The 27,553-nt window shown below is 42.1% G+C and overlaps 1 protein-coding gene and 1 long non-coding RNA gene across 3 annotated transcripts in view; both read left to right on the top strand.

The window, feature by feature from the left end:
• The window catches only part of RORA (RAR related orphan receptor A), a 717,907-nt gene that overhangs the window by 13,616 nt on the left and 676,738 nt on the right, over positions 1-27,553 (top strand). The gene's annotated exons all lie outside the window — the stretch shown is intronic.
• LOC143656200 (uncharacterized) overlaps positions 14,210-27,553 on the top strand; it is an 86,054-nt gene continuing 72,710 nt past the window's right edge. The window contains exon 1 of the long non-coding RNA XR_013162424.1: positions 14,210-19,669. This is a non-coding gene — a long non-coding RNA (uncharacterized LOC143656200). The remainder of the gene's footprint in view (positions 19,670-27,553) is intronic.

The raw sequence follows: 27,553 nt of genomic DNA, 5'->3' as shown, positions 1-27,553 counted from the left end.
AAAAGGGTTAGCGACATAGCAGCTTGAGAAAGTGAACCAAGAATGAAAGCCTGTCTTTTTAGGATGCTGAGAAAATGTTTTATTTTGATCTACCACATGACTTTTACAGAATTAATTGGCACTGTGATTAGGTTGTTTTATTTCTTCACTGAAACATGTTATAAGCTGGTTCTAATATGCAGTAGTAATGAAAATAGAGTAATGCTGTAATAATGGTGCCATTGTCAAGTGAATTACACCATTAAGCATCATTTTGTCTAATTCGTATTGTGACAGTGTGGGTAACACTCACACATACAGACTTAGAGTGGCTGGTCTTTAAGAAACAGATTTTAGCTGAAAAGCCTCAATGCTATATTGATCAGTCAGTGAATAAAAATAAGCCATTGGTTAATGGAAAAGTGAATCTATATAAAAGTAATTGCTATATAAATATCAATATATATATATAGTATTTATTACATATAGTGCCAGTTTGGTAGATAAAGAAGATCTATCACTTCAGTATAAAAATGCTTGATTTAAGTTGCCTTTTAATAAGTTGACTAGCTTGCCTGGGGACAGATAACATTATGACAGGTAAAGTCAATAATACTACCAAGGTTAGGGTTTGAAAGCAAGGCTTTATATATTTGTTTCATCCTCTTCTAACTCATTACCATGCATGAGAAACTCTATTAATTTATATTCATCATGTTTGAGAGGCCCAGGAACTATGGTCATTTTATTTTGTCATTTGTCTCTCAAGGAAGAACATTGGCCAAACAAATTCTTCCATGGCAGAAAGATCTCCAAGAGGCATATATATATCTCCAACATATATATATATATATATGTTTTTTTTTGGTTTGGATAGGCACCAGGAATCGAATCCGGGTCTCCTGCATGACAGGTGGAAACTCTGCCACTGAGCCACCATCACACCACCCCAAGAGGCATAATTTTATGCCTAAATTATAACCCAATCCTAAAAGCAGAAACAAGATCTGAGAAGGCAGTTGCTCCCAATGAGACATATAAATTAAAAAGCCCAAGAACATATTAGATTCATTTCAAGTGACTATATTCCTTCACCTTGGAAGCACTGGCATCAGATGTGTGGTTTGGTAGTAAATGTCCATGAGCTTCTAACCATTAAGATGGTATCTCCAGGGAGGCCCTGAAAATTAACCTTGACTATCTCCAGTCTGGATTCCTGCCCCCAGCCCATCCCTGTCCCCTTCTGGTTGTAGTGTCAATCTAGAAGCAATGTGCAGAGATTTTACCGGTAGCCTGCCACCTCTTGTCCACCTTCACTCAAGGACTTTGCTTCTGTAGCATTGTCAACACTACTACCACCTGGTAATATGGAACTTCAGAAAAGACCTTGTCCAAAGAGTTGTGATTTGATGTAGTTTTGAATATATTTAACTTGCAGAGATTTATAATTTTGGTTATGATGACCAAAATATAGGAAGCAAGTTTGCTTCATAAACAAGTGTGCATATTAATGTTAACTCATCATTTCAAGAGTTTTTCAGAAATGCAAAGAAGTGCTATAATGGAGATACTAACAAAATATAGAGTGCACAGAGGAACTTCATGAAGAATCAAGGAAGTCTCAATGAAATGTTTACATTTGCCTAGGTTTTGGAAAAACGGTGATAGATTCTCTATGTAAAAGTGAGCGGGCATGCCATGCCAAGGCACAAGAGGTGAGAGTTCATGGCACAGAGAACGTGAATGAAGCTTCTTGGCCTGAGCATAGAGAATGTTGGGTAGGGTGAGGCAGTGAGGCTGGAGAAAGGCAGGGACTAGGCTAAGCATTTTTGGACCTTTTCCTATAGCAAAATTTTGAACAAGTGAAAGTATCTTTTGGGAAAGATTACTAAGTATAAGCATGTTGGGATTGAGTGTGGATAATTGACAGTGTAGACAAGGAGCCTAGATAGGAGACTTCTGGAATAATTCTGGAGAGAATTGTTACAGGCTGAGACTTGGTGGAGGCAGGGGATGGGGGAACTCTGAGGTAAAATTTCCTCAGCGGTGGAATTGGATATGTACAACTCAAGTAATGGCAGGAGTCCGTCCCTGAGTTTGGGGCTGAATTATTGGCTAGAACAGTTTGGGCTGGGATGTGAATAAAGAAGAAATGGATTCCATTTTGGATGGGCTTAATTTGGGGATGAGGTGTCTGATGGGTGACCGGAAATATGCATGGCGGGGAGCATGTGACAGCATGTTACCCGAGGAATTAGGAAACAGAAATGTTTTTAGCGAGTGCCTGCAGCTCAAGAGGGACCACTGGGCTGAAGGCAAATGTAGATACAGCTCTGAGCAGCGTTCTTAGCAGGGGACTGCAAGGTGCAGGTTTGCAACCACAAGGCCAGGTTCGTGGATTTTAAAGTGATATCAGTAGGGACAAAGTCAGAAGGCCAAGTGGGTGTGCTTGAGAAAATGAAGGGAATGCCCTGGGGCTGTGACAGGGGGAAAAGCCTCTGGAAAACTGGAATTAAACCTGGAGATACTGCATATTAAAGGCATAAAAAAAAAATACCATGTTTTACAATCCAAAGTCAAGTTCTAATATACTTCTTAGCATGTGATGGTGCGGCTTTGATAGTGGTCTCCCTACCAACATGTCTAATTGATGATTAAGGAGTTGCTGCTCTACCCACCCCACCTCCCTTTTAAAAAAAAAAAAAACTTTCTGCACAGTCCAGCATTGATTTGTCCTGTCTCAAAAGGGAATCTGCCTTACACTTGGCAGAATCTCAAGGTTGAGAGAAATGGAATGAATTGTGGCTGTGGAGAGGTCTCTGCACTGCCGTGGGAGAAAGGCTTCATGGGAGAGAAAATTGAAAGAGGGTCTTAAGAAAGGGTGTGAGATCTTCAAAGGATGGGTCTAGCCATGGGAAACTAAATGGAAGATTTTTTTTTGCAGTTTTTTTTTTTTTTTTATGATGACCAGGAAGAGAAAAAGAAATGGACAGGCATTTATGGGCAGGGAGGCACGTCGTCCCAACAGCAGAATCCAGAGGTGGTGGTGATGGTGATGGTAAAAATGATGCTGATGATACAGGGGAGATGAGTGGAGTCTCCACTGCTGCGTGGTCATGGCACTGTTTTCAAGGGTCTTTTCACAGATTCAGTCACTTCTGGGAGTCCTGGGAGACAGCTGATAATGCTACAGTATTGCATAATTACGGGGACCTGTTGGCTTAAAACTATTCACATACTAATAGGCTTGACCTTGTCTTTAACTCCAGTGAAGTGTGGCAGGGTGGGGTCGGAGAACTTTGCGCTGTTGGAAGAACCATCCCTTTGCCTTCTGAGGCAGGAGCAGAGCTCCTGATTGTTTTCAGTGACTCTGACTAAATGCTTTCCCTGTAGATATTCCACTCGTGTGTCATATGAATTATTTGTGTTATCTCTGTGCTGTGAAATTAGAGGCCTTCACCCACAGTGGGATAAGTAGATTAAAACGAAAGCCTGTTTTTTATGGTGTGGGGGAAACCGGGCAAATACCAGGGAAATATTTTGTATGTGTTTGATCTAACAGTGGGGAGGCCTTGGGATGCCAGTGTCTTCTAAAATCTGAAAGCTGAGCTCCGGCTGGAGTTTTCTTCAAAGAGGTTTATATTTTATCCGTTGGCACTTCTGAGGGGGAAGGATGGTTTGGAGTGGGGGATCCTGTGATGATTCTTTTCTTGCTGTTGTTTTCTTCTCTGTCTTTTTAACTTTGCAGAAAGCTGCTCCAGTTGTAGGGTCAGACCCTTTTCAGGTCTTTGGTGGCCAAACAGTCCCCTTTTGTTAAGCAAACCTCCTATTTTTGTTTCTCTTGAAAGGTGCCCTTCAAGACAGCAGAGCCTTTATTTGGGCTGTTTATAACTGAGCCTTGAAGAAACCTAAACAGAAATCATTCAAAACCCAGGCCAAGTGCCTCCTTTGCCTAGCTAGGCAAAGCTAAACCCTCACAAGATGAAATCTAACCAGCTGGTTACCTGAGAACCACCTTGGGGAGTTTTCAAGCTTGCCTTCTCTTGCCTTGGCCACCATCCCAAGAGCCAGTTGGAGACTGTGGGTCAGAGCCTTTCTGCTTGCAGAAACACGGGAGGAGAATTTATGGCTCATGGTGAAGAAGGTTAAATTGGGTTATGTTTTATGTGTCAGCTTGTAAAACGTTAAGAATCTATAACAGTTTAAATGCCTGAACCAAAGTGGGTTGGAGAAGACATTTTTGGCCATTGGTTTGGTTGTGTTAGAGTAGTGGGCTTTGGGGAGGATCTTTCATTTTCACTACTCAAGCTTTCAACACCTTCATTTAATAAACTTATACCATCCCTTTTTCATAAAGAAAAAAGGCATCGCTTCAGCCCACCCCAGCATAGTTCTCTCGTTCCTGGTTCTGCCTTTTTCCTTCTATAACGTCGGTAACTTGAGTCATTTGAAAGCATGAGGGTATTTTCAGGGTTTGATAATTTATAGGTGTGCAGTTCGGAATTATTTTATTTTATTCCATTACAAGAGGTATGGGATGGATCTCTGATTTGAGACAGAATCCTTATCTCCCTACTCAAAGCCACCTCGTTGAGGGCTCCGACTGCCCTCATTGCAGAAGTACTATCTTCCCATTTTAGGTAGCAACTGGGTCATGCAGAGGAAGAGCCCTGGGCTTTGTGAGAGAAGCAAAGAAAGACTGGCTAGACAAGTTCTGATCCCTAGGGGCAATTCTAATCCCTAGGGGCTGGTTGGAGCCTTGAGTGTGAGGTCACTAGTAAGTTTCAATTCTGAGGCTCCACACGTACTGGTCAGCAAAGCTCTGCCCTTCCTTGTTAACTGTCAGTGTTTCCCTAGGGTTTCTGAGGAAGGAGACACCTGCATCTTGTGGAGCCATGGCATGGGTGGGTGCTTCCGTCCAACTGGCCCCTGTATATACCGGCAACTAAAAAGTGAAACGGTTTGGAGATAGGCATCATTTTCAGGCTGCATCTAAAAGTCCAACATTTTTGAAAGTTAGGGACTAGATCTGTGACAGGGAAGTTGAGCTAAATATGCAGTTCTATTTTAATTTTCACTTTATGCCAAGGCAAAAAGCATTGGGAGATAGACTATAAATGTATAAGTAAGTCACTTGCAAGAATAGCCCCTTGCAAACTGCAAATTTATGGCGGCTAAATATTTTCTCACATATTTTAATGCACATGAATAAATAATCCCTGATTGAGTTCCTGAGAAAGGGCTGCTGTGCAACCACTTAACCTTGATCACCGTAATAAATAGTACAGAGGTCTACATAACTGAAAAAAAAAGGAAATCTTTGGCTGATGCTTAAAACATACTACTAATAATTTTCAGGGTGGTCGATTTGCCTCTGAAAAGTTGTTAATAATTCTTAACTTGCTCATTTGTTTGTTTAAACAGAGTCATATTTTTTTCTCTGAATATTTTATCTTCAGCATGCCTGTGTCTCATCATATTCCTGTACTTTTTGAAAGCTACAGTGGTAAAGCTCAAGGTAATTAAGGCTGTGATATCATTGTTTTAAATTAGAGTGTGTGGGGGTTTTTTTTTTTTATTTTTGTTTTTTAATTTAACAACAAATTCCTTCATATTCTGCGTAATTGGATGACGTTTTAATTTTGTAGAAATAAAGACCTATTTAACATTTCTATTGGAAAGACAAACCCCTGTGGCTAGGTCTGAATTAGGGTGTTTGCTCTTGGTTATACTGAGGCAGGGAACCTTAGAGATGATATTGCTTCCAAAAACTCATCTATAGTCTTTGGGCTACGGAGAGATTCTTAATCTGAAGCCTATACACAGCCAAAGGTTTCACCTCAAAAAACAAATATTGAGAAGACAAGGCAGTGCAATATATAAACTCTATTGCAAACGAAGGATAACGAAATTGTGGGCTAGCCTGTATTGTATATGCTCCAAAAACGTATTGATCTTCGATTCAGGCACAGCTGAATCCATATGGTTAATTCCCTGGGAGCTTTCATGAAACAAAACAATGATGATAAACTATAAAGAGTTCCCTGGATAGGAAATCAAGAGGCCTGGGTTCCGACCCAGCTGGAACATGAATTATGTAAATGGCTCTGAGCAAAAGCTTTCTTCCCCAGGCCTCACCTTCTCCATCCCCATGTGGGTCCACTGAGCTACAAGTTCTTGCCAGCTCTGCTGTTCTATGACTCGGTGACTAAGATCCAACTTTTTAAAGGAACTGGCAATCAGAATTGTTCCATATTCTTTACTGAGGCATAATTTACATACCATAAAATGCATCCATCTCAAGTGTACAATTCAGTGATTTTTAGTGAATTTGTAGTGTTGTACAACCATCACCACAGCCCAGTTCTAGAACATTTCCCTTACCCCAAAATATCCCTTGGGCCCATTTGCTCTCACTCCTCCTTCCTACCCCTAGCCCCAGGCAACTACTGATCTATGTCCTGGCTATATCGATTTGAATTTTCTTTACATCTCGTATAAATGGGATCATGCATTATATGGTCTTTTGTGTCTGGCTTCTCTCATTCAGCATAATGTTTATGAGGTTCATTTATATTGTATCATGTACCAGTACCTCAGTCCTTTTTATTATTGAATAATATTCCATTGTCTGAATGCACATCACTTTTTATCCATTCATCTGTTGATGGGCTCCTTTTTCCTTTATCCTTTTCTGTCCTGCAGAGCGCTTGTTCTCACTGCAGCCCACTCCTCACTGGGAAAGAACATTCTCTTTCAGAGAAATTCAAGGTCTTTATCTCAGACCTTCCTTTGCAGAAGAGGTTAGAGTTTTGTGTTTTAAACTGCTTGAAACTTCCAAGTCAGTGGTCTGAGCTGGCTGGGGCATCGAAAATGTGATTAAACAGCTATGTAGTAACTAACCGTAAATGTGAAAGCACAAGCTGTAGATAGTTTTTGGTGATGTGTAATTAATATAAATGTGAGGTGTACTCCATTAGGGGTCTCAAAAGCTTCCCCAATAACAGTCTGCTTGTTACTTTGCATTTGTTTTACACATTGGGTGATGAAATACTTGAAAGAAAGAGTTAAAGGACTCTGGCTGCTAGACTGACTTAGTAATGTCACTTTCAGCATTTTTCTCTAGAAGTTGTCAAGATTATTATGAACAACAACATACTCGCAGAGGGAAATAGTTTCAGAGAAATTCTTTGCTTTTGCTTTTCAGCTGGAAACCACAAAGCCTGCTAAATATAATTGCTAAGGAAAGGTGGAGAGAATGAGAAGAGGACTGAGTAAAGTCTTTGGGCTGCTGATTGCTTTAAAGAGAATCCATAGGCTAGACAAGTCTAGCGTGCTAGGTATTTGGCGTTCTTTTTGTTTTGTGTCTGAAAACTGGATGTTTATTTCCATTTGATAAACTCCTTGATAATGGCACGTAGCAACTCGGTATTCAGTGTGCTCCTCGAGTGGTTCTCCAGGTTGAAGTTTAGCTCTGGAAATCAGGTTCATCTGCAATATGTTCCAGTTTTCATCTTTTCCCAGATCCATCCAATTTCCTGGAATCCGTGTTTAGCTAGTGTGTCATGCAGGGTGAAGGGGAAAGGCTGTTCCACTCGCCTGTCTCATCTTCATATGGTGGTTGTGTTTACTAGGCATTCTTTACTCTAAATTTCAGGAAGGTTGAGCCCAACAAGTAACACACACACATAATACGCATATTCGTCCCACCGCATAAGACTAGGCCTATGAAAGCCAACAGCTTGGCTCAGTTTTATTTAGCACACTAATTATATACAGTATCAGTAATATCTTCTGGGATTTAGAGGTTAGATGGTTTACTATTCCCAATGGTAGCAGTGTTCTTTTGAGCATCACACCTGGCCTCTTGGGTCCTGGGAAAGCTTTGCCTTGTTTAAATCCATATGGCAGGTCGCTGTAGAGAAAGATTGACGGGGACTTTTCCTTTTGCAAACCTCAGATCATCCCTTGTGTGGAGCCTGAGATAGAGTAGCTATGGGAGAGGAGCCCGTCCCAGGGCTGTGTGGTGCCTGGCCTTCCTAAGGGTGAGCAAGAATGTAGCGTGCCTGTGGCAAGCCACATGCAGCCCATTCTCATTCTTGTTTGCTACAGATTTCATTATTTTTCTTTATTACAGAAATTGTACATCTACAGAAAAATCATACATAAAATATAGGATTCCTATATTCTGCCCTATTATTATTAACCCCTTGCCTTGCTGTAGAACATTTGTTATAATTGATGAGGGCACCTTTTTACACTGGTACTATTAACTATAGCCCATGGTTTAGCTCAGGGGTCACTGTTTACGTAGTGCAGTTCCATGGTTTTTTTTTTAATGTGCTTTGTTACTCTATGTGCAACTTATCATTTACCCCTGTAACCATGTTCAGATATATATTTCAGTGGCGTTAATTACGGTCACATCACCACTACCCATCACCAAAATATTTCCATTGTTTCAAATAGAAACCTCTATTAGGATCTCTAGAGAAACAGAACCAACAGGAGATATCCATAAATATGAGATTTATAAAGGTGTGTCATGTAACCTTGGGAATGGAAGAGTCCAAAATCCATAAGGCAGGCTGTGCACCTGGCAGCTCCAATGAAGGGTCTGGACAGATGCCATAGGAGAGGCTTACTGGCTGAAGAAGCAGGGAAAGAGTCTCTTTTCTTCCTTAAAAGCCTTCAACTGATTGGAGTATCTTGTTGTTGGAGACACGCATTAGTTGATCATGGATGTAATCAGCCATAGATGCATTCAACTGACTGATGATTTAATATATCAGCCTTTCAGTTTATCAGCCAGGCCAGTGCCTGCCTGACCAGACAACAGGGCATAATCACTTAGCCAAGTTGACACCAGAACCTAATGCATTTTAAGCCTTAACTTCCCTTCCCTGTTCCTACGCTGTCCCCTGGTAACCTATCCTAGATTCTGTCTCTCTGAGTTTGCTAATTCTGTTGGTTTCATATCAGTGAGATCATACAATATTTGTCCTTTTGTGTTTGGCTTATTTCATGCAACATGATGTTTTCATCCATGATTTTGCATGTATCAAGGCTGCATTCCTTTTTATAGCTGAATACTATTCCATTGCATGTATACACCACATTTTGTTTATCCATTCATTGAATGATGGACACTTGCACCTGGGTTGTTTCCATCTTTTGACATTTGCAAATAATGCCACTATGAATATTGGTGCATATATCTGAGTCCCTGCTTTCAATTCTTTTGGGTATATACCTAAGTAGTGGTATTGCTGGGTGATATGGTAATTCTATACTTAACTTTCTGAAGAACTGCCAATCTATCTTCCACAGTGGCTGAACCATTTTACATTGCCACTAGTACCCTTTCCAATATTTGTAATTTTCCGTTTTTTAAATAGCAACCCTTCTAAAGGATGTGAAGTGGTGGTATCCCATTTGTGGTTCTGCTTTGCATTTCCCTGATAGCTAATGATGTTGAGTATCTTTTCATGTGATTTCTGACCATTTGCCTATCTTCTTTAGAGAGATGTCTATTCAAGTCTTTTGCCCGTTTTTTAACTGGGTTGTATGTCTTTCTGTTGTTAAGGAATTAGTTACAAAACAATGTCATATCTCTTTGGGGAGATGGAGTAGGGAAAGTTAATGGTCCCTCTTGATTGGATCTATAATACAGTATTATCACAGATCACTGATCGGGCTTATTTCTGTATGAGTCTCTTTCTAAGTTGTGAAATCCTTAAAGAAAGGGATACAGAGGAGTTACTTTTGTGTTTTCCAGGGTTCCAGCAGCGGGCACTGGGCTTTTGTTTTGTGAATAAATAGATGATGAATAAATACTGTTTCTATGCAACAAACAATATTTGTGAGTATGCTGGTGTTTACTGTAGTGCCTGATACTGTTGCCGGGTGCCAAAGATTTACAGACTCCCTCCCCATTTCCCTTCCCACTTCCCTCCCTCCCCCATCCCTTACTTCCTTCCACAAACATGTGTTCAGCTCGCCAAGCACTGTGCAAGGGCCTGAAGTTACAAACATGAAATAAGATATCATCTCTGTCCTCACTGAGTTTATAAGAAAAATTATTTTGGAGTTTGATATGTGATTCGGAAGGAGTACATAATAGTGATGAGGTTCTAGTTATTGATCAAATACTCTGCTCTAGGCCCCGGGCACACTGGGCTCTGTCTTTAAAATTCCCGCTACATCCCTAGGAGGCAAGCGATATGATTTATCCCATTTTGCAGATGAGAAGACTGAGGACCAAGGATTTGGTTAGCCTGAGTCTAGAGTGTTACTCTAAACCATGGCTCACAGCTCCTACCCCACCATCTACCAAGGCTCCCCATCCTCTCCACTCATCTTTGTTAAGTGTGTCTACACAGCCCCAGGGCCATGCCTGGGGTTGTCTGTCTCCATCTCTGGAAGTGGAGTTGCAGTTGAGGTGACTGATGCTCCTTAGACTTGTGCAGCACTCAGCCAAGTTGAGAGTGTTTTTCTTCTGTCTCTTGCCCTCTAGCTGTTCCTGTGGCAGCTTTTTCATCCTTCTCATTGTAGGTTTTCCTTTCATTCCTTTAGTATCCTGTTTCCCTTCCTAGGCCTGAGATGGTCAAGCGAGGGAGCTCCTTGAGATTTAACCCTCTTCCTCACTGTCTTAGCTGACTTCCAGTCAACTAGACAAAGTGAAACCCCACTCTTGTTGGAGGAATTCCTGCGTGCGGTTCTGACAAGTAACTTTAACTGATTGTTGAGAACAACCTGTGGTTGTGGGCTGGCAAGTGCATGTGCTGTGGACTATGAATAAGAAATACACTGCGTTTAAGATACACAGGGGCAGTAAACACAAGGATGACACATCCTCAGAACCTCCGCAGCTCCTTCAATGCTTTGCAGCCATAATGGGAGCTGCTAACATGGAAGCTGCTGAACTTGGCATTGGCTGGGGAATAGCTTTACTCAGCCAGACTTTTGTGGGCTTGCTGTCCCTTCCAGGAAGCTGTCCTTAAGAAGAAGTCCATCATTATTACCATGGACCGTTCTTTAGTTCACTGCCTTTGCATGAAGGGGAAATCTCCAACTTTATAAACGCTAGTAAGCCTCGTTTGGGCCTCCATGTGACCCATTGATATTTTGGAGCAGGATTTGGCTCTATGTAGTCCAGACAACACCAGGACAGCAATGGTGCTGATCAGCAAATTGAAGTTTTTAGATCGAAAAGCCTGAACAGAATGTTCATCTGGGCCTGGGGATGCAGTCCTTTCCCGTTTTATCTCTGCCATAAGCTTCGGGACTGATTAGAAAATACACCCACTGCAGGATTTGGATAGCCAGGATTTTGTTTATTTCTTAGACCTGCTCCTGCAGTCAGTCTCTCTTTCTCCCTAACTGTGGTTGAGCGTGTGTCTGTAGGGGTGTGTGTGTGTGTAGCTCTTTTTGGATGGCAGTCTGAAAGCTGTGCTTCATATAACCAGTGAGGAAGTATTCTTTCCTCTTAGAGAACAGTGCTAACTTCTCTGACACTAACATTAGGACCTAAGTGATCTTTGAAAATACAAATCTAATATGTTACTTCCTTGAGTAAAAACCTTCATTGGATTCCTATTGCTCTTAGGAATTAAACCCAAACCTTTTGGCATAATTTAAGTTGGCCCCTTAGTCTTCCAGCCTCATCTGTCACCTGTCCTTCCCCATCACGCTCCCCCTCCTACACTCACCGTTCGCACACATACTGTACTCTAGCCATACCGAACTTTAGTTTTCAAACAGTTGCTTTCTCGCCTCCATGTGCTTTCCCTTTCTGCTATACTCACTCATTCATTAGTGTGCATTTAAGAAATACCTTCTGAATGCCAGGAGGTTCTGAATCCCATCCTGAATCCCAGAGCTATAGTCGTGCCCAGACAGACAGGGATATACACTCAAGTACTTTTAGTCCTCATCTGCTAATTCCTGTTTACCTGATAGATTTCAGCTCGGATCTGTGTCTTCTGGAAGCTTCCCTGAGCTCTCTCTCTAGATTTGACATCCTTCCTTCGCTCTTTAAAGCACCTCTGTTTCCTCCATCACAATTCTCCTAACTTACCTGAATCCAGAATTTTGACCTCGGTGGGAGTAGGGAAGTTCCTTGCTCAGGCTGACACATAGTAGGTGCTGAATTAAAAAAAAAAAAACTGTTGAAGAAATCAGTGAAAGATGCCTTTCCACTGAGGTCTCAGTGAGAAGATGTATGCCTTTGCAGTCAGTTTGGGCAAAGCTGTTCTCCATGTTTCCAGCAGCTTTGTGGCCTTTGACCTCTGCATCTACTGTTGCAGATGATACTTTGCTGTCAATGAAATTGTTGCTCCTTTATATGTAATTTGTCTTCATGGTTGCTTTTTTAGACTTGCTCTTTATTTGTGTTCTGCAGGGTCACTGTGATATGTTTAGGCATGGATTTCTATTTATTTATTCTGCTCAGGAGTTGTGGTTATTCATTCAAACAATGCATGTTTTCTCTTAATTCTTGAAAATTCTCAGACACTTTCTCTTTTCTCAGTCTCTCTTTCTGAAACTCCTATTAGATATAAGAAGGATCTTCTCATTTTATCCTCTATTGCTCTTAACTTCTCTTTCATTTCTTTTATCCCTTTTTCCCTCAATCTAACATGATTGGTTCTTTCTGTGAGTTCACTTATTCTCTCTGGCTAATATTTACACTGCTCATTGAATTATTTTAATGGTGGTTTAACATATATGCAGTAGAGTAGTGATAATTTAAACGTGAATATACTCATGAAATGACCATCCAGATAAAGAGAGAAAACATTCTCAATTCCCCTGAAAAGCTCCTCCCAGGCATTAACCTCCCCAAGCTAACTGCTCTTCTGATTTCTACCATCATAGATGAGTTTTGCCTCTTCTTGAATTTTATGTAAATGGAAACATACAAAATGCATTCTTTTGTGTCCTGTCCTTTGAGTTTTTCATTTCAAAAAACTGCATTTTTTATCATAAGAAATTTTATTTGGTTCTTTTTCGAAACTGCTTTTTCTTTTGTCAGAGTGTTCTGTTACTTCATTTTGTTTTCTTTTTCCTCCTTGTTAAAACCTTTTTAATGATTTTAGACTTCCTTGTTTTTTATTTTATTCTGTTCAGTATTCTGGGTACTTCTATTGGTTCTTTCTTTGAGTTCCTATTCCCTTTGTCTAATCTGCTGTTTAAACTCACCACTGGATTTTTTGATGGTGGTTTAATGCAGTAAAATGGGGGATTATTTTACATGTGAAATTCTATTATCTCAAGTACTTGTGCTGCTAATTTTGTTTTTTGCATCTTATGCAAGGGGATCATTTCCATGTGTGATCGAAATTTTTTATTGTGATTTCATCTTCATCAGAAGTTTGTTGTTTTTTTTCTCCAGAGAGTCCTGTGTGTCTGGAGTTGTGGAAGTGTCCTGATCATGTCTTTAATTTAGGTTCTGCTAGAGCCCTAGGGGTTTAACTTTTAGTGATCTCAGTTTTACATTTATTTTTCAGCTTGGGATTCCTGTAACACAAAGGTAGTGTAAATTCAGACCCCAGACACATTTGCACATTGTACAGACTTAGAGTGTCAGCTTCCATTGGAGTCTTTCTTTTTTTCACCTGGAATTCCAGGCAGATGGCAGGTTCCTTTTTCAATTTTCTGGGCCAGGGACAGCGATTCTTCTACCCTTTCTTTCATGAAGGGGGCAGCATTTAGTGGATCCCCATTTTAACAGAGGTCTTCCCTATGAGAGGCAAGGCCATTTCTCCGGTCCTGTGTGGCTGTTGGCGCTCAACACCTGGTTGCCGAGGTGTGTGTGTATATGTAGGTGTGAGTGCCCCTCCCCCCACACCAAGCAGTCGTTAGGTCGCCTGGTCATTACTTTTCTGACTTTAAGTTTTCACTTTGCTTCTTGCCTCTTTGTTTTACCCTGAGTTTTGGCCACTGGTAAGTTTTTTTTTTTTCAATAATTATTGAAGGCCCAGCCTAGAACTTCTGAAATTAAATCTCTCGAAGAAAGGCTAAAACTCCTGTTTTTATTAAATGCTTCAGGTGATATTAAGATAAGGTACGTTTGGAAATATTATAGATGGTGATCTCTTAAATTCTACTTAGCCTTTGATTGGGACCTAAATGGCTCTCTGTTCATTTTCCTTTTTCTCACCTCTAACATCGCATCCCTACAAAGGTGGGCATTGAAATTTCTTATCTGAATGATTCAGGCAAAAAAAAAAAAAAAGTGCATCTCATTCTGTTTTGATTAAAATTAATCCTTCCTGGCTCATGATTGGAGAAGGCCCAGTGAGGTGGTGATTTCACTAGTTTCTGTCTCTTTCTTTTATCAGCAGAAACAGTGATAACTAAGTGGTGTGCAGACTTTTGAAAAACAACAGAAAAAAAAAATGAATGAACACTTTAGTTAATTCAAAAATATTCCTGGACAATTTTGAGTTAACACGTGGTGTTTGAAAAAACCCTGTGCAGTTAAGTACCTGCAAACTGACTCTGACTTGCGGCAAATCACCCAATTATTGGTGGAGAATGAAATCGTGTTTACAGAGAAACCTTCAGAATTTCCTCCCATTTCATTTCTTTACATCTTACTGCTTGGAGCATGATTGCATTGGTTTTGGGGCCGGGACCCAGGTTTATCTCTTAGTGGATTATTTTACCTGCCTACCCCTCCCAGCCTCTCCAACCAGCATGGCTACCACGGGATATAAGAAATCGCCTGTAATTCTTTCCTATTATTTTGAATCCACGGCAAGTTCCTGAATGTGCCAACAAATACACAGAGACTTTGACATTCACAACAATTAATAAGATTGGCTAACCCAGTCTGCCCTTACTTGTGGGCACCTGGATCTGCAAACAATAGCTGTCCACCCTTAGGGTTTATGTGTGGTGCCTGCAAGAAATGCCTCAACTTTCAAAACAAAACCCCCGAATATAAATTATGAGGGTGGCATAGAAGATAATAAGTGTTGTGAAGCCTAATTTAGAAAAATCATTTATTGTTCTGCTCTATCACTGCGAAAAAATATGTAGTCTTTTGCATTTGTTAAAACAAGTCAGCTTCTGCTTTCTGGTCTCCAAACATGTTTTGCATTTTTTTTTTCTCTGGGACCGTCAATTTAATTCAGGAATGATCTAATTATGAGGAAGTGAATCCAGTTCTCCGGATGATAAGTGCTGACTACCCTGGGAGAAGCCCTGGCAGATGGTTAGTTCAGAGTGAATTTACCTTGGGATCGGGGCTTTAGACTGACAGCTTTTTTCACTCAATTAAGTGCAACAACTGCCAAAAGGACAGCATTGAGTTTGATGCAAATCAAGGCCGTTGCCAGCATTGATAAAACGTTTAAAGTTTGCGCCCTGAGTCAGCCCAACCTGTTAGGGTGTTTCAAGGTGCCACACTGTGAGCAAAAACAAAACCTAATGATGCGTGGAGAGGCCTACGAGACCCCTCCTTTAAAATGTAGGCATTTATTTCCTTTTCCAGGTCACTTGCTTTATTTAGGGCCTCTATTTTGGTGTCCTGTCTGTAAGTGATTCATTAGGTATCCCCTGCAGTTTGTTTGCTCTGGGCCCCGTGCATCCTGCAGTGCCTTCACGTTCCAAAAAGTTAATTTATTACTATTTTATTTGGGGTACAGAATGAGTCCTCTCTGCGTGCTATTGCCTACCCTCTATGGGAAGCAATGGGGGGGTGAGAAAACTTAGAGAGACCTTCCCAGCGTGGGTGGTACCTTCATAGGTCAAGAAGCCCTATGTAGGTTTTAGGCCATTGCTCAGAAAGTCGGTTTACCCCAGAAACCTGACAGAGTGCGGCCCTCTCCTGACTCTTTTCCATCGGGTTGGAGGCCCAGTTGTCTCCAGTCTTCACCGCAATGCCCAACTTTGACTCCCGTCTGCCTCTTTTGGCTCTCCTAAGATGCTCCTCTTTTCTGCCCTGAGTCACTGCTATAATTCTGTGGTGTCCAAGGTCAGGCCCATTAAGATGTTTTTGAAAAGTGTAGTGAGAAATGGCTTCCTGCAAAATAAGGTTTTGCAGGAGAGGCTTTCAAACGGGCTCCTTCTCTTCATCCTCACTCTGGGCCAGGCCTCCCCCACCCTCCACCCTGCACCCCAGAGGCACCCAGGTCCCTGGCGGTGCTACACAGCTTGTTCTCTGTTGTTAGCTCTGTTTTGTAAGCCGGGGGAATTTGAGCCTGAAATTTCTCCATCAGGTATATGCCGCTGTCAGCCTGTTATCAGTTTCCTGATTTACTGTGTAAGCAGTTTTGATAATCCCTGTCATATGTGATTACATTTCCCCCCACTTCCCGGAACATCTCGGTGTAATTGGTTTGATAAACTAGACTTCAGTCCGGTGGTTTGCTTGGAATATACTTTCACCTTCTCTCTGTGTGACCAAGATGGTTTTGAATTGCTCTGTTGGGGGAGATTCGGGCTGCCAGCATCAGATTCTCGCTGAGGGAGCTAATCACCCGGGCAGGCAACTCAGGCCTGGGAGAGCTGGGGGCCTGCAGCCCAGCTTTAGGACTCAAAATGGAATTTTTCTTCCTTCCCCTGCTTGGGCCAAGAGTGTGTATGTTTCTACGTGTGGGATTTTCAGGATACAGAGAATAGTCAACTTGGATTTCTATCTGAATTCTGGGTCTTTTGAATCTCTTTTCTATCCTTAGTACTTTGTCAAAGTTTTATGTGTTCATTAATTTATTGAATAAGTGCTTAGTTCCAGGAGGAGTCAGTGAAGATAAGGAGTTTTATTTTTTCCATTTTTTTTTTTCCCTCCTCTCATGGTGCTCACTCCTGAGGGCACCTGATTAATCAGCACGCCTTGGAAAATTAAGCATTTTGGTTAATGTAGGGTTAAACTGAAATGCAAATGCTACTTGGAACAATCATTTGCTTACATTAATTTGTACTATAATTTAGCACCTACCAGAGGTTCAAGGCTTCGTGGAGAAGGCTGTTTTAGAATTGAGATTGGAAGAATGAATACATTTAGAAAAGGAGAGGTGGGTTGGGGGAGGTAAGAGAAGGATTTTCCTGCAGGAAGGACCAGCAGAGACAAAGCCAGGAAGACTGAAAAGCCTGAGTGGGTAAAAGGGACAGGCTGGTTGGCATGTGGGTGGAGGAAAGGGGAATGGTAGGAATTAGTGTGGAGAGCTAGACTCTCAATTGCCAGGCTTTGGAGTTTGAATTTAGGTCTGTAGGCATTTGGGAGCCATATAAAGTTTTTGAGCTCAGGGAGATGTGATCAGCACTTCACTTCCAGAAAATATGTGTATATGGGCATATAGATGCTTCTTTTCTTTTGAGGGGGAAATACAATAAAAGCCAAAGTTTCATCACTACTTGAATAGTGAGTATTTAAAAGAATAAAAGTTTTGTGGAAAATATTTCCTCCCAGGATGCAGGTTTTCCTGTAGTTGTCTCTGAGAATCTCGGCTTAGTCTGGTCTTAGAAGATGGAAGCCATATACCCTCTCATTGGCGTATCCTCCCGGGGTGAGTCCATGGCTTTCATTGCTTATTCCCAAATATTCAAGATCAGAATGTTTAGCAAATGCAAATGTGGATATGAGAAGAGTGAGAATGTGGATAAGTCATCAGCACTAATTTCCTCTGATTATTTTCCTAGATCTAAATTTAAAGTGCGATTGGGAGATGTTATGATAGTTTATGTGAAACAGATCCATTCTTTTAAAAAAAAACTTGGCTGTATGGTTATTTCTAGAATGATGCGGTCTTTAAAAGTTTGATATTTTGTTCATCGTGGATTTTTTCATTAGTTTCAATCTTTAAAATATAGAAATAAATATTATTGATCTTATGAGGTTTTTTTGGTGCCCCGTTAAAATTTAACCTGAAATGAGTGCCTCACTCCCCTCATCCTAGTCTGGCCCTGTTGCATTTACAAAACAGAGTGAAAAATCTTCATCTAGAGGCTGTGAGTTGCCAAAACATCTTTTCCAATCGAATGATATCTTTCCAAACCATGTCCCTCCTACCATGCAAAGCAAACAACAAACCCAACTCTCAAGCCTCTTTTGAACTCAGGCCCCACTGATTTATTCCCTTCAGTGTCTGATGAGGGCTTCTTCCCGGGTATTACTCCTCACCATATGGTTTTGAGATGTGCATGGTGAAAACATCTCATGAGTGGGAGCTTCCTTGTTGTGACTGATTTAACCAAATCTGTTTGGATGGGGTCCAGGGCACACTTGCCTCATAATGAGTTCAGCTGGATACTGGTGAGTATTGGAAACATGGGCTAGTGGGCTTATATTCTTTGACATCGAGACAGTTACCAGCGACTGTCCTTCTTCAGCCTCACCTGACATTGCCCAGTTTAGAATATAGAGTTATTTCCTGTGCGTAATGGATAAAAACCGGGCGGGGGAGGGTGATGGATAGATAAAGTGTTAGATTCAGAAGGGACTACCGATGACTTAACCATCACCCTTTGTTTTGCATCTGGCAGAACAGAGACATAGGGAGGGACAGGGGCTCTTCTCAGGCCAGCAGGATTGCAGGATGGAGACAGACTAGAACCCAGGCCTCGGTTCCGTTCTTGGCAGCTCCGCCAGGCCGTGGGAACCGCGGAGCCCTTGTCTGGAGACCGGATTCCACTTTGTTCTCACTGTGAGGCAGCCTGTTATTAAAGCCTCTCCCTGATTCTAGGTTTCGCTGCCTTTCCTTCCGAACCGCATTAGGCCCCCTAAGTGACTTTATTGCCATGTAGGGAGAGAGAAAATGCAGACAGCTTTGTAATTGAACAACCATGCTCTTGTCAGTATTCATTGTTTTCAAACCAGCTATTACCGGGACTAATGCCCCGATATGACACAGGCAAGCCGCTGGCCATCCACACCTTGCTGTCTGCACGGCTCCCGAACCGGCCCTCCCTGTGGTCCGGGGCGGCGATATGTCTTTAAATCCTTGTTGTTTCCTAAGTTCTGCTCTGGCAAGCGAGCTCAGCCTTAAACCTGCAGAGTTAAATTTACCCAGACTGACAACTGTATATGCAGGGTTTAGTTACATAACAGCAGTTGCTGCTTTTCACATCGCGCTAATCCAAACACCGCGCTCAACGAGACCATGAGAAAGCGACCCTCCCTTTCGGCGCATTACACGGTGACTGGATTATATGTCTTTAAATTTTTTAAAGCACTGTAACAATTATCCCATTATCCTGACTTTGGTGCCATTAGGTGACTTTTTTTAATATCTTAATTATTAGGTTAGCAGATGCTGTGTGCATATGTGCAATTTGTTCATTTATGCCGTTTGAAAGGAAATCCAGTTGTTTGCGACATATTTCATAATATTATGGCTAACTGAATTCTGTGCTACTGGAATTGCAAAGCTACTACCACACTGAATCTTAGCGCTACTGGAAAATGTGCATGCAAGCCTCCAAGTACGCTTTGTGTACTGCGGGCGCCACTTCTCTGTCATTCCCCCTCCCCCCACATTTCATCTGAGAAGATCCTTAGATCCTGGCAACCTGTAATGGTCTAGTGGGGCCAGACATTGTGACTTCAGAACTGCCAGAATGCTGGGAGAAGGAGGCGTTTCCAATTTTCAAGAAGCCCTGGCTTGTCTGCATGATCTGCTGGGTTGCCTGCGTTGTCACACAGAGACGCTGGGGGTCTGAGGACTGGTGATCCATGATACTGGTTGGTTAATAGTCTAATATCACAGATTTTCACCATGAGCTGCTCCTTAATTAATCAAGCAACCTCTAAATATTTTTTTAGTAAATAATGAACGCAATGCTGAATAGGTGTAATCTAATGGGGTAGGGGAGATATAAGGCTTTGAGAGCAGACTTGAATTTGAAAAGAATGGGCCTTGCCGGACACAGGGTCACACATCGTTTAGCAGCAATGAGGTCCTTGCCAAGCCATCTTATCTCTTTAAGTCTCAGTAGAGAATAGAGATATCTAACTAATTGGCTTATCAATCAAAATTATCAACTGACCAGCAGTATGCGTGGAATTTATTAGGTGCTCAACAATCAGACCTTCCTTTTACTGCCCTTGGATATTCTGAGAGATAGAAAGACCTATGTGACTTCAGGGTTTGGGAAGGCAAATCATCAATAAGTGATGAGTTAAATAAAGGTACAAGGTAGGCCGTGACTAATTGACAGGTGATTGGTGTCAACCTAAAGCTCAGTGGGTTCGAAGGAGGAGATAGATCTCTGGTAAACTGGAATGCAGGGAATGCTTTATGAGCTTTAGGAAGAGATGGACCTCGACCAGCCTCTGAAGGATGAGTAAAGTTTAGGGAGAGACTGTTGGGCATGTTGCGTGTGGGGGAGGGGAGAGGGGAATGGGGGAGGGGATTGCTTTTCCGTGCAGCCAAACGGTGTGTTTAAAGGCACAGAGATGAAGAGGCTTGAGGCCCGTTTGAGAACAATGAGCATATATATTTAGGAGTGATGGTTTGTTTATGGTGGATAGTGGCATAGCAGGTTAGAAATGTAGATTGGGGCCCTTGGTGGAGAGCTTGGAACGCCGGGTTGAGGAAATCATTGCCTTCTGTAGTGTGGTTTGGCTTGTAAAATCCTGGAGCTGCAGGTGGACCTGCAAAGCTCCCTGAGGCCCAAAGCAGCAAGAAACCCATTAATGAGTGATCGACCTCTAGTGGTGGAGAGAGTTACTGCAAGGCTTAATGGTAATGAATCTTGTTGAATGAATAATTCTAAAAAGCTTGGCTCTATCTTCAAATGAAAGGGGAATGTAAACAATGCCCATGCTGAGTGCAGTAAAGGTAACAGTCTGAATTTCACATAGTCAAGGGAGCTACAAACAGCAGGAAAAAATATTACAATTTTTTACCCGTTTAGTGATGGGGTAAACTGACCTGTATGTCTCTCTAGATCCCAAAGGTATCACTGTCTTACAAAACTAACAATGGGAGGTGCATGGGTGGTTCAGTGGTAGAATTCTGGCCTGCCATGCAGGAGACCAGTGTTCATTTCCTGGCCTATGTACCTCCAGGAATTGTGAACAAAATTCCCTATGTTATATGTATCACAAATCTGTCCCTTCTCTGTGTGTGTGTATGTATAAAAATATATAGATATACATATATGTAGGGCAACATAAAAAAATAGTAATGGTAGCATTAAAATAATAACATTAATAATACTGTTATTATTGACAACGACCATAACAACAAAAGGGCTAATAATATTCACCTGGCATTGTGTTGAGCATTTTACTGGGATTATCTTATTTAATTCCTCACAGCACTGTGAGGAGAATGGTACTGCTATTATCTCTGTATTACAGATGTAGGAAATATGGCCCAGAGAGGTTAATTAGCTTGTCCAAGTTCGCAGAGTTGGAATATGGCACTCAGACAATCCTGGGCAGCGTAGCTCTACCTTCACCTTTACCACATACTCTGTATCACCTAATAACCTCCAAGCCTTAAGTATGATCAGCTAATGTTTAGGAAACTCTCATCAATACACTGAAATGTCCAATGTACAGTGTGTCATTCAAAAATACTAATAATGCAAAACAGCAACAGCCTGTGTTTCCATTATCTTTTAACTTTAGTAGACTATTGCCTTCTCCAACAATCCTGAGATATGCTTTCATATTTTAAGTTAATAGAAGAAATTATTTGTGATGTTTTGCTTCCACGTTCTCCCATGCACGATGCATTTTCTTTTTTCTCTGGGCACTTGAGAGGGCCCAGGGTCCCAAGTCTCTAAAAGGAATTTTGTTTAGCTTGTGCTCTAGACCTGGAAACAATTCCATTAGTGCTGCCATTGAATTCACTTTGGACTTCACGTCCTTCCCGCCTGCCATTCATTACCACAGTCTGGGCCTTGCTAGCAGGGCAGGTGAAGGGCAGTTTGAGGTGCTTTGTAAAAGCCCATACCTCGGGACAGTAGGAAACTGCGTGGAGGCCCTTCCAACTAAGTCAGTTCTTCCAAATCGGGCTGTTGTGAAGACCAGCAACCCTTCCTCCACACTCCAGAGCTGTCCCCCAGGGTTAGTGTCCTAAGGGTGGCATCAGGGGCAATGGAGTCTTGACACTTGACACTGTCCCTAAGTGTATTACCTCCAGAAAGCGATCCAACTCTCTGGGTCTCATTTTCCATAATTGTAAAAGTGGAGAATTAAAATACATCATTTACGTGAGGCAATTAACCATAATGCTTTTGCATACTCACGTGGAAATACAGTCGGTTTTGGTATTGGTCACAGTTCTCTGTTGTTCATGTGAGAAACCCCAAACTAAAATTACGTAAAGAAAAATGGGGCCAATTGGCTCATGTAACTAGAAAGTTTAAGGGACGGATCAGGCTTTAGGAAGGGCTGGATCAGGGAGTGAAAGTTTCTGACATGGCCGTTCTCCGTTCTCAGGCCATCTCTCTCCAGCAATAGGTTCTTTCTCTAAGAGATCCTACAGAAAAGAGAACAATTTTCTCTTCCCTCGGGCCTGGATGAATCCTTAGAAAGACTCTTGTTGACTGAGGCTGGGTTGTGTGAAACCCATTTTTCACCCACAGTCCCTGCGCCAACAACTGTATGCTGGGGTTTAATTTGGTACAGCAAATGGCCTGGTGCCTTACCCTCGTGGAGCATGTGATAGATTCTAAAGATACGTACTGTTGTTTAAATGAACGGATAAATTTTAGATAGACTGAGGTGAAGACAGGAGAATTTTAGTATGATTTGAACAAAAGTGTGAGATGTGGGAATTGGCATGATGGGGTTGAGGATTATGGTTAAATAGATGCTTCATATTGGGAGATAGGATGATAAGCAGGAGGAGGAGAATGGGCTGGGCAAGACCTTATTTGCTAGGCTGGGGTGTGGTTGTTAATTCGCTTGGTGGTAGAGAGTGTTGGGCGAGGGCTTAAAGGATAACAGGAATGGCAACAACTAATATTTGTTAGCATCTTCAGTTGGCCGGTCACTGCCATAGGTACTTTGTCAGTTCGACTTCAGATATTGTTGTGAGGCAGCTATTGGTTCTCTCTGTGTTAGAAGAGTGAGACTTTGAGATGTTAAAGGACTTACTCAAGCTCTGTGATAGCCAGAGTCACAGAGTCGGGAGATGGAGGCAAGTCTCTGGTCATCGGATCGTGTAATCAGGAGTTGGGTATACGCTGGCAGTCCTGTGCATCAATCATTCCTTCCCCCAAGTGAGAAACCGAATGTTAATGAAGGTAAAGCGATAGGCTGATTCCCTGCCTGAATGGCTGTGGGTCTCTCAGAGAAGAGAAGAGCCACCTTAGATCACTTCCAGGGAGATGAGGCTGGACCCAGCACTGAGTTGCAGCGAAGTCCCCAGCTATGAGCATTGGTCCCCTGATTCTGTAACAGGTGTGCCGTTGTTGGGGAACGGAGGACGTGCGGTCTCATGTGGGATGGGTAGTTCTGTCTTCTTTTGTCACCTGGTAGATTTCCCCCTCTACCAGGGGAGAAGTGGGCTAGGTCTCTCCTGGCTTGGTTGGGAGACTGGCCATCCAGGGTAATTTTGCCTTTAGGCACAAACCAGGACACCATGTCACTTTTTACATAAAACACATTAATTTACAGAATGACTATTTTATGGTGAAGAGTAGCTGGGGTAAGTGAGAGGAATTAAAGACTAAGGGTCAAGTCCTCCTGCATTATTCATAGCACCCTCCTCAATAAATCAAAATTGCTGAACCTGCACGGTAACAATTACTTAAATAGCTTAATGCATTGGTAAGAGGGACATGTGCTGATGTGACCTCTGTTTGTTGACAACTTTACCCCCCAAAAGCTGCACATATCCCTTGGCTATCAACCTAAACGCCTCATGCGCCATTAAACAAGGTTGAGATTGAGCCCGGACTGCAGTTGTAATCGTCATTCTCGGCAGCCTTTTTTGAGAGAAGTGAAGCTTGAATGGCAATAGTATTTGGCATTCAGACTTTATAGTTCTCTGCAGACCTGATTTTTAAATATTCCTGTTACCACCAGGTTTTCGAGACAGATGCAGGCTATAGGATGTGGGGAAACAGAGTTCTTGGGCGAGCGCATTGGGATCCCCTGGGGCCTTGCTGAAGCCGCTCGATGGATAGAGTTGTACTTTGGGCTAAAGAGTGTGTCCTTGGATTACCGTGTGTGTGTGTGTGTGTGTGTGTGTGTGTGTGTGTGTGGTGTTTGCATGAGTAGCACTTTATGGTTTTTATTGTTTAGAGAGGAAGACCAGAGAAGCAGTCAGTTTCCCTATTCCACATGAAGGAAGAATGAAAGGGGAAGGTGAATATTTTGAAGGTGTGAATGTGCTCATCGGCAAAACCCTGGGTCCAAATAAATGGTTTGGACACAGCCTAAGAAATACAGCAACCAGCCTCTTAGTGTCCTGGGGCCATAGCTAAATGAACAAGAAAGGGGCTGTGCAGTGGTGTCATCTTCCCATTTTCTTCTCAGTTATTAGGTGTGCCCTTGATCAGAACTGATTTCTCTTTTCTGCTACAAGGGGAGAGATGGCAGTATAGACGTGCTTTCCTTTAAGAAATACCAATTTGTGAAATAATAATAATAGGTCACGATTATTGCTCTGTGCCAAGGGCTATACCAGAGGCTTCACATACAGCGTTTCCATCTTGCATGAAGCTTGTGCAAAGGAGGTGCTGCTGTTCCTATTTTTAGATGAGGAAACAGAGGTTCAGAGCTTTTCCCAGATTCACAGTGTTAGAGCCAGCATTTTGATAAAGGCCTCTTCGATTCTTAAGATTATGTTCTTTCCACTACACAACACTGCTTCTCTAATGTAGACCCAAATACACGAATCATCTCCCTGATGATGTAGTCTTTGTTTATAGACTGTTAATTTCTCAGCTGAAGGGATAAGAACCTTAAAACTAGTGTTATTGAAGCTCAGTCACGTGCTTGGTTTTTTTAAAAAAAGATGACAATGGGAGAATAGGATATATATTTATATTTATATTTGGAAACATTCTATAGTATAACCATTGGGTGATATATGACTGCTCCTTTGAATCCTTTATGTAACCTATCTTTTATGACTGCGACTTTTGATTTTTATTAATGAAAGCATTTTCTAATATTTAAAGGAGGTCCTCATTTTATGCAGATGTCTGTAAAGTTCACATCAGTTTAGTTTCCACAGGCAGCATGCTTTCCATGCACCATGTAATGCTCTCAATTTTAAGTCGTTTAGCATCCCTCTTGTTGATGGGGAGCGTCCCCTTTGCAAAGGGAGGGTTACAGATGTTTGTGTGTGCATTTCCTAATTTTGGATCTAAGCACACTGACATTCTTACAGCAGGGCACGGTGATACTTTCTTTTTTGGACCAATGCCAATTGATAGAGGAAAATCATTTTTATAGATACACATGGGAATTAGCGCCAACAGGTTAGTTGGGGATGAGGAACAGATGAACTTAAAGATGTATCATGGACGAGATACAAGGCAAGAGATACCAATCTAATTTATCCTTTTTGTTAACAACTGCGTAATTTTCCTAACCATAAATGCACCTTAATGTATTCATCCCTATTAATGAATATGTAGGTTGCTTTCACTGTTTTTCTTTTCCATCACAAACAATGCTGGGATAAACATCCCTATTCATAATTACGATTGTCAGTTCTATCTTTAGTGTCTTGGCCCCTTTTAGGCTGCAGCTCTCCTTCTTGCTGGGAAACTGACATTGCGCTGGCTTCCCTTGGCTCCTTCTTCTACCCTCTTTTGAATTGTCTGATAAGGTCTGCTGTGTGTGAGCTGGGAAGCCAGATGAACCGGCTGGCTAATATCCTCTCCAAAACAAGCGTCAATAGATGTTGAGTGAAACCTACAAATAAAGTACCTGCATATAGATGCTGTATATTATTTATGTCTTTATCCTTTTATGTTCTCCGTTATTAGACCATTAACCCTAGGAAGGCAATGTTCTAGTTTGCCGGCTGGCGGAATGCAACACACCAGAGATGGATTGGCTTTTAATAAAAGGGGATTTATTTTGTTGGTTCTTCAGAGGAAAGGCAGCTAACTTTCAACTGAGGTTCTTTCTTACATGGGAAGGCACAGGGTGATCTCTGCTGGCCTTCTCTCCAGGCCTCTGGGTTCTAACAACTTTCCCTGGGGTGATTCCTTTCCGTGTCTCCAAAGGCCTGGGTGGAGCTGCAAGTGCTGAGATGAGGTATGCTGAGCTGCCTGGGCTGTGCTGCATTGTGTTCTCTCATTTAAGCACCAGTCAATTAAATCAAAGATCATTCATTGCAGCAGGCACACCTCCTAGCCGACTGCAGATGTAATCAGCAACAGATGGAGGTTCACATGCCATTGGCTCATGTCCACAGCAGTAGAATTAGGCACCTTCACCTGGCCATGTTGACACCTGAATCTAACGACCACAGGCAATGATTGTCTCGTATTCATTTTCATATATCTTAGAGCATGTAGCATAGGTATAAAAATTTATTCATTCAAGAAACAGTTAAGCACTGTTGAGGGAATCTCTTAGAGAAGTATGTGTTGTTAGGTGTTTTTGAGACCTCCCCCACCCCGCAGTTGAAAGGAGGAAAACAAGCATGAGCCACTTTTATTACTTGCTTTCCCCCATCCTGGGCCTCACACTTATACATATTTTGATCATCCATTTATACTTATTAATGATTATCTTCCAATTTACGCATGTCAAACATAGTGAGCTTGCCAGTCAGTGTAATGCGGTCGCTGTTACCAAGAGGGGCTGATATGGTTTCATCCTAGAGATTTGGGTTTGCCTGTAACATGTGATGAGGGCAAATTTGCCTATTCTGTAAGAACTTTTGAACTATTCCAACCAGTTTTGCAGAGCTCATTAGTACCTGGATACCTGAATTGGGTGCTGCTGCTGCTGCTGCTGCAGAATGAGGGGCAGCAAACTACAACCCATGGGCCAAATCTGGCCCATCCACTGTTTGTTTTTGGAAATAAAGTTTGATTGGAACATGTGCACGATCACTTATGAGTTGTCTGTGATGGCTTTCAGACTACAGTGGCAGAGTTGAGTAATTACCGCAGAGACCACCGTATGGTCCACAAAGACTGAACTATTTACTATCTGATTCTTTTGCAGACGTTGGCCCGTCCTTGCCGTGGTCTGGAGGAAGTTTGCTCTAAGGTGGGTGGGGTAGGAAAACCTCTTCAAAGCAAAAACAGCTTGAGGTTGGGTTACAGATTGTCGGGGGAACAACAAGAAGCCCACAAGCTGCTAAACGAAAAGTGTATCAAAGAAAGGCATCACCCCAGAACTTGACGGGGGCCCCCATCTCTTGGGGCAAAGAAGGAAGGTCTGCCAGGCTTTGGGAAAAGGAGATGGGGAGGGTGCTAGGTGAGGAGGGGGGCAGCCGGATGTTCGAGGACTGCCTTTAATTTCAAGCCTCGGGTCTAGTGCGGAAAGAAGGAGAAACAGGAACAAAGCGAGAAGCTGGGCAGTTCTGTCCTCTCCCTTACAAAATGTTCTCCAGAGCCCCCCAGGGTGCTTCTGAAAAAGCAACCAGATAAACAGTGCTTTTGCCGGCGGTGCAGACTTGTAAACTTTTTT

The sequence above is a fragment of the Tamandua tetradactyla genome, chromosome 14, assembly GCF_023851605.1.
Source record: "Tamandua tetradactyla isolate mTamTet1 chromosome 14, mTamTet1.pri, whole genome shotgun sequence".
Lineage (NCBI taxonomy): Eukaryota > Metazoa > Chordata > Mammalia > Pilosa > Myrmecophagidae > Tamandua > Tamandua tetradactyla.
The sequence above is the reverse complement of the archived record's forward strand: the minus strand, read 5'-3'. Positions and strand labels throughout refer to the sequence as shown.